Genomic DNA, 6,981 nt, shown 5'->3' on the forward strand with positions numbered 1-6,981 from the left:
GGGGGCGGGGCCTCGGAGGCCGTTCTCGCCTCACGGCAGTTTGAAGCCGAGCCGCAAAGTGCGGTCTGCCTGCCGATTGGTGGACGCCCGCCACATGATCTGTGCGTAGTCCCACCCACAGCGCTCCAGGATACTTGGGTTCTTGCCAGCTCTTTACGTGCCCCAAGGACTCATTCCCTTCCATCCCTGGTGAATGGCGATGAAACACTTAAAGTTGGTCTCGTAGACTGAGAAGGGAGAGAGAATGGATGCAAGTGGGATCCATTTCTCCCACCTCAGTCGGCAAGAAAGGATATCTAGGGTCTCTAGCTTCGAAGGCCGGCGGGAAGCGGGTCTCAATGCGCAGGCGCCGGAAGGGAGGTCGTGGGAAGGAAAGCGGGAGCCGGCGACTCCCGAGGCGCCACTGCGCAGGCGCAGGTCTTTGCGACGTCGGCCGACTCACGGCCGTGCAGCGGTGTTCCCCAGCCAGGTGGTTCGGGGCCTGGTCTCTCTGCGGAGCTTCCGTTTGATCATCCGTCCCTTCAGGATTCGGGCGTGCACGGGGGTCGACTCAGGAGCCTCGTGAGTTCCTGAGCCACGGTCACCCTCTAGCGCTGAAGCGAAGCGGAGAGCACACCCACTCGGTTCCTGCCTGTTTTTAACCAGTTGGTCACATAAGCACCTTTTAAAAGTGAAATAAGGGCGTCTGACTTGGGGCTCTGAGCTGGTAACCCCAGAATCAGTGAGACCGCACGTTATTCTGTTGGTTACTTTTTTATTAAAAATTTATTTTATTGATTTTTTACAGAGAGGAAGGGAGAGGGATAGAGAGAAACATCGATCAGTTACCTCCTGCACACTCCCCACTGGGGAAGTGCCCGCAACCAAGGTACATGCCCTTGACCGGAATCGAACCTGGGACCCTTCAGTCCACAGGCCGAAGCTCTATCCACTGAGCCAAACCGCCCAGGGCTGTTGGTTATTTTTAAAATGAAGAAACAGTTACGTGTAAAAAATGGAATTGAGTTGGGTGATTATAGGAAAGTTTTAATCGGGAAATTGCCAGCTGGAATTCTTGGAGCGGAAGAAACAGGCTACTTCGAATCCAAAAGCTTGGAAATAGACCACATGTCGGTCGTTTGAGAGGCCCCGATAAACTATGGCATCTTTACATAGTGAAAACCGAGCTCTTGGAAAGAAAAATTGAGGCATCGCTTTACTAAGTGAATTTTGAAAATCATTAGCCTAACTCCTGATCAATACCTCTAGTGCCTTCGCTTCTCATTCAAGAAAGCCTGAAGTCCTTAGAGTGGCCTATACAGCCCTCTGATGTGGCCCCGTGGGGTGACTTTCACCACTGCTCACCCTGTTCCGCCTTCTGAACCTCCAACAGGCCCCGCACCCCTTGCTTCAGGGCCTTGTCACCTGTTGCTCGCTCAGACCACTGCAGTCCCTTCTCACCCTCCTTCCGGTCTTTGCACAAATGTCACCCTCTCGATGAGCCCTTTCCTTAAGTCCAATCTCAGCTTGCTTTTCCATAGCATCTATTGAATATATAGGTATATTGAATATGAAGTTAAACACTCATTGCCTAGCTCAGGAAGAATATACGAGAAAGTTGTCAGTGGTTGCTTCTGGAGAGAAAAATAGGAGGCAGCAGGGTAATATTAAAATTGATCCTTTTTTCTCTCTTTTCTCTTGGATCTGCATTTAAAAGAAAATGAGCAACCGGTTTGGCTCAGTGGATAGAGCGTCGGCCTGCAGACTGAAGGGTCCCAGGTTCAATTCCGGTCAAGGGCATGTACCTTGGTTGAGGGCACATCCCCAGTAGGGAGTGTGCAGGAGGCAGCTGATCGATGTTTCTCTCTCATCGATGTTTCTAACTCTCTCTCTCCCTTCGTCTCTGTAAAAAAATCAATAAAATATATTTTTAAAAAGTAAAAAATAAAAGAAAATGACACCAGAGAGGACCTGACACAGGTATGTTCTGAATGCCAGGCATTATGCTTGGCCCTGGGGTAGAGAGACGGCAGACAGGATACCTCTCCCAAGGACTCAGTATTTGTTTAGCCAAGTCTGCAGGAGAGAGAGCACACAAACTGGCCAGGGGGACAGCACGTTCCAAAGCAGTCTTAGTGGATCCTGACAGCCCTCCGGGGTCTTCCGAGTGGCAGGGATGGAGATACGGAGAGTGGCGGTGAAGATTTAAGGGAAGAGGCAGAAACCAGTGGAACCACAGCCTACAGGCAGTGTTTGATGCCAGGCTAAGCAGTTTGGCTATTATCCAAGGAGTGGGAGACATTACAAGGTCTTAAGACATTGACACGGCTGAGATCTGAACTTAGCTCATAAAGATATTTCTCCCTGGAGAACTGGAGATGCCTAGGCTACAGGTGACAAACTGGTGGCATACAGATTTAAAAATATATATATATATTATTGATTTTTTACAGAGAGAAAGGGAGAGGGACAGAGATCAGAAACATCGATGAGAGAGAAACATCAATCAGCTGCCTCCTGCACACTCCCCACTGGGGATGTGCCCACAACCAAGCTACATGCCCTTGACCGGAATGGAACCTGGGACCCTTCAGCCCACAGGCCAACACTCTATCCACTGAGCCAAACCGGTCAGGGCCAGATTTTTTTTTTTTTTTAAGTTGCCAACACAAGCGCATGGAACAACTGGAATTCAGTAGGAAAACTGTTTGGCAGTATCTTCTTTTAACACAAATCCTTACCTGAGGACATGCTTATTGATTTTACAGAGAGAGAGGGAAAAGGAGAGGAAAACATCGATCAGTTGCCTCCTGCACCAGCCCCACCCAGGGATTGGACCTGAAATTTGTGTATGTGCCCTCACCGGGGAATCGAACCAGTGACCCTTCGGTGCACTGGACAATGCTCAACCAACTGAGCCATACCAGCAAGGGCAGTACTTATGGTATTTGTTCAGCCAAGTCCGCAGGAGAATAAAGACTGGGGATGTTTTGTTCATCATTTTATACCCTGCAGTTAGTGTAGTGTCTGACACGCCCAAGGGTTTCATACCTTAACAATTTAAAAAATTTTTAAATTGTACTAAAAGGCCATTGCATAAAACTCACTTCCTTTAAGTGTAAAATTCAATGATTCTTAGTAAATCTACAGAGTTTTGCAATCGTCACCACAATCCAGTTAGAGAACATATAAAACCCCTGGAAAAAATCCCTCCTGTCCATTTTCAGCTAATCTTTGTCACACTCTCAGGCCCTAGACAATCACTGATGTGCTTTCTGTCACTATGGTTTAAAATTTTCTCCTCAAAGAACATTTTTAAGAGAATGAAAAGACAAGCCACAGAATGGGAGAAAATATTTGCAAAATGTGTACCAGATAAAGGACTTGTATCCAGAATGAACTCAAAACTCTATCCAGTTATAAGAAAATAACTCAGAAAAAAAGGGGGCAAAAGATTTCAACTAATACTTCATCAAGAAAGACATGAGTAGACTGGCTATCATCAACAAATCCACAAACGACAAGTGCTGGAGAGGATGTGGAGAAAAAGGAACACTTGTGCACTGCTGGTGGGAATGCAGACTGGTGCAGCCACTGTGGAAGACAGTATGGAGTTTCCTCAAAAAACTGAAAATGGAACTCCCATTTGACCCTGTGATCCCACTTCTAGGAATATATCCCAAGAAAACAGAACCTCCAATCAGAAAGGATATATGCGATGCGGAGGCAGAGCTGCCTCAAACAGAGTGTCAAACTGCAGCGGGAAGGCCTGGGAGGGGTGGGGGGCAGGAGGTAGGGGGGTAAGAGATCAACCAAAGGACTTGTATGCCTGCATATAAGTATAACCAATGGACATAAGACACTGCGGGATAGGGGAGGCTAGGGGACTGTCTAGGGCGGGGTGGGGGAAAAATGGACACATATGTAATACCCTTTGTAATACTTTAAACAATAAAAAAAATCTGAAAAAAAAGAAAGACATGAGTGACAAATGAGCACATGAAAACCTGCTCAATATCAATAGTCATGAAGGAAATACAAATATAGCAAAATAGTCTAATGAGATACCGTTACACACCTATTAGGATGACTAAAATGTAAAAGACTGACATTGGATAGGATGTGGAGGAACTGAATTCAAATCCTGTTGGTCAGAGAGAGAGAAACATCCATAGGTACCTAGTGGCAACCACTCCCACAACCATTTGATGCATGAAAAGATGCTCAACCAACTGAGGCACTCTGGGCATGCTAAGATAAAGAAAAGAAAAATGTAAAGTTTATTTGGTTCTAGCAATTTTTTTTCTTTTTTTAAAATTGGTTTTGGGGAGAGAGAGAGATCAATTTATTGTTCCACTTATTTATGCATTTATTGGTTGATTCTTATATATGCCCTGACCTGGGATGGAACCAACAACTTTGGCTTATGGGGACAATGCTCTAACCAACTGAACTACACAGCCAGGTGGTTCTAGCAGTTTTTTGGTTTTTTTTAAAATATATTTTATTGATTTTTTACAGAGAGGAAGGGAGAGAGATAGTTAGAAACATCGATGAGAGAGAAACATCGATCAGCCGCCTCCTGCACATCTCCACTGGGGATGTGCCCGAAACCCAGGCACACGCCCCTGACCGGAATCGAACCTGGGATATTTCAGTCCGCAGGCCGACGCTCTATCCACTGAGCCAAACCGGTTTCCGCTGGTTCTAGCAGTTTTTAAAAATTTAGGTGAAATTTACATAATGTGCAATTAACCATTTTAAGGGTACAACCCAGGGGCATTTAGTTATATTCCCAATGTTGTTTACCTAGCGATATCTTTTTTTCTTTTTTGTTCTTTTTTCTTTATACCCAGTAACATCAAAAGTGCTGTCTTTACATATACTTTAACATTTGCATTTAACATTTTTTCATAATTTTTTAACAAGTTAAAAAACAGCAAAATAGCTCAAATTACAATGTTATATTTTTCATTCTGATTAGTTCCTCACACACCCATACACATATACAATGTATATATGTGTATGCACAGAAAGGGAATACTTGAATATCCAGCTATGCTAGAATTCCATTTCCTAAGAGATCCTCATACTTCATTCATTGTTAGTTATCCTGGATCCTAAAACAGGCTGCCAACCTGCGGGACTGTGACAGCTAATGAACAATATGATGACTATACATCTGTGCATTCAAGGTAACTCCCTGAGCTTATATGGTGCCAGTCACCAAAATAAACACTGCAGATTTCACTTAACTCATTCTGGAAAGATGGTCAGTCTGCTCTTTGACTCAGTACTGTATGTGATCACCATCATCATCATCATCATTGTTGTCGTCATCATCATTTTCATTTAGTAAAACCAAGTGGGCAAACGAAAGAATAGGTAAATTCAGTTCTCACTAAATTGTTTCTTCTCGCTGTGCCCTCTGTTTTCACTCTTTTGGGAATAGTTGAGGCCATCTTGTTTCACCTTGTGTTGCAGTGTTGCCTCTGCTGTGCCTGTCTTGAGAAGAATCCGCTTTGTGCTGGTTGTCCTCAGTAACTGACTCTAAGGCACTCCGTTTTGAGCACATCTCTAGTTACTAGATCTAGACTGATTTCTGCTGAGATGTCTTGGTTTTCATGTTTTCTTTCCACACGTTAGGAAAATCCAGCCTTCCGAGCTGAGTGCTTTGTTTGAGCCCTGTCCAAACGAAGCAATAGGAGAGAGCTGAGTTATTCAGGTTGGGTTGCTCCTGAAGGCCAGATCCTCTCCCATCACTGCTGCAGTCAGGGATATTTCTCTGTGGTTTTTTTTTTCTTCAAATTCTTGCCTCACCAGGAATTGGTGAACCTCTTCCTGGGCGTATGTAATAGTGGTGCATGATGCGGTAGGGGTGGGGAACAGCTGAAACTCTCCTCTGCGGCCTGAAGGGTAGAGCAGAGGGGGAGCTGCCATCACTTTCCAGGAGGTGGTTTCTCCCTGTAAATTCTAAATGTTGTGTAGAGGAGCCAGTAGCCTGGCTGCAGTTGCTGGAGGGGAAGGCTATGGAGGAGAGGCAGGCTCCCAGCCTGTCTTTGGGTCAGTTCAGTATCACCTACCAGCCAGATGTGTTTCCATGGAAAGAATTCACTCCACCATTATTAAGTAGCTTAGCTTCACATGTTTTCTTGAAACAGAAATTGGTAGAACCACAGCTCCGTGATTCATTTGATTTAGGTTTTAGTTCTCAGACTCCAATCATAGCAGAAGAGGCAGCTAGACATCTTTTATTTACTATACATAAACATGAATTGGTGTTCTTTTGCTGTAATACCCCATTTTCACCTATACGTGGGTTAACTAGTTTATTACAGGCTGATTGCCAACAGTGCTTTTTAGTTAGGTGTGCAGTTTTGGAAATTGTTACAGTGTTTAGTTTTGACATGTAAAAACCCATTTTACATATAACTACCTACAAAACACATTTCTTTTTACAGATACCTGCCACTATAATCATGGTCGTTTTCTATTTCTAGAAAGGTTTACTTTAAATAAAATAAAGGTGAGTCAACATAAGGAAAGTAATACAGCCTTAACCAGTTTGGCTCAGTGGATAGAGCGCTGGCCTGCGGACTGAAAGGTTCCAGGTTCAATTCCGATCAAGGAATTGCATGTACCTTGGTTGCAGGCACATCCCCAGTAGGAGGTGTGCAAGAGGCAGCTGATCGATGTTTCTCTCATGGATGTTTCTGACTTTCTATCCCCTCTCCCTTCCTCTCTGTAAAAAATCAATAAAATATATAAAAAAATGAAGACAAATAAATAAAAAATGACTTATAAAAAAAAAAGTAATACATAATAACACAAGTGGTTTGGAGATGCACCCGAACTAGAGACAGTGGGACCAGAACTGCTAGAGTTTGGAAAACGGGTCTCGTGGGAGTAGAGGGGTGGGTGCGAGGGGACTACGGAATCCCGGAAGGCCACGGAGAAGGCGTAAACCCCGACCTCGTGGAAGAGACGGCCCCGCCTCCCCTC

Source organism: Myotis davidii, unplaced genomic scaffold (assembly GCF_000327345.1).
Source record: "Myotis davidii unplaced genomic scaffold, ASM32734v1 scaffold512, whole genome shotgun sequence".
NCBI classification, from domain to species: Eukaryota; Metazoa; Chordata; class Mammalia; order Chiroptera; family Vespertilionidae; genus Myotis; species Myotis davidii.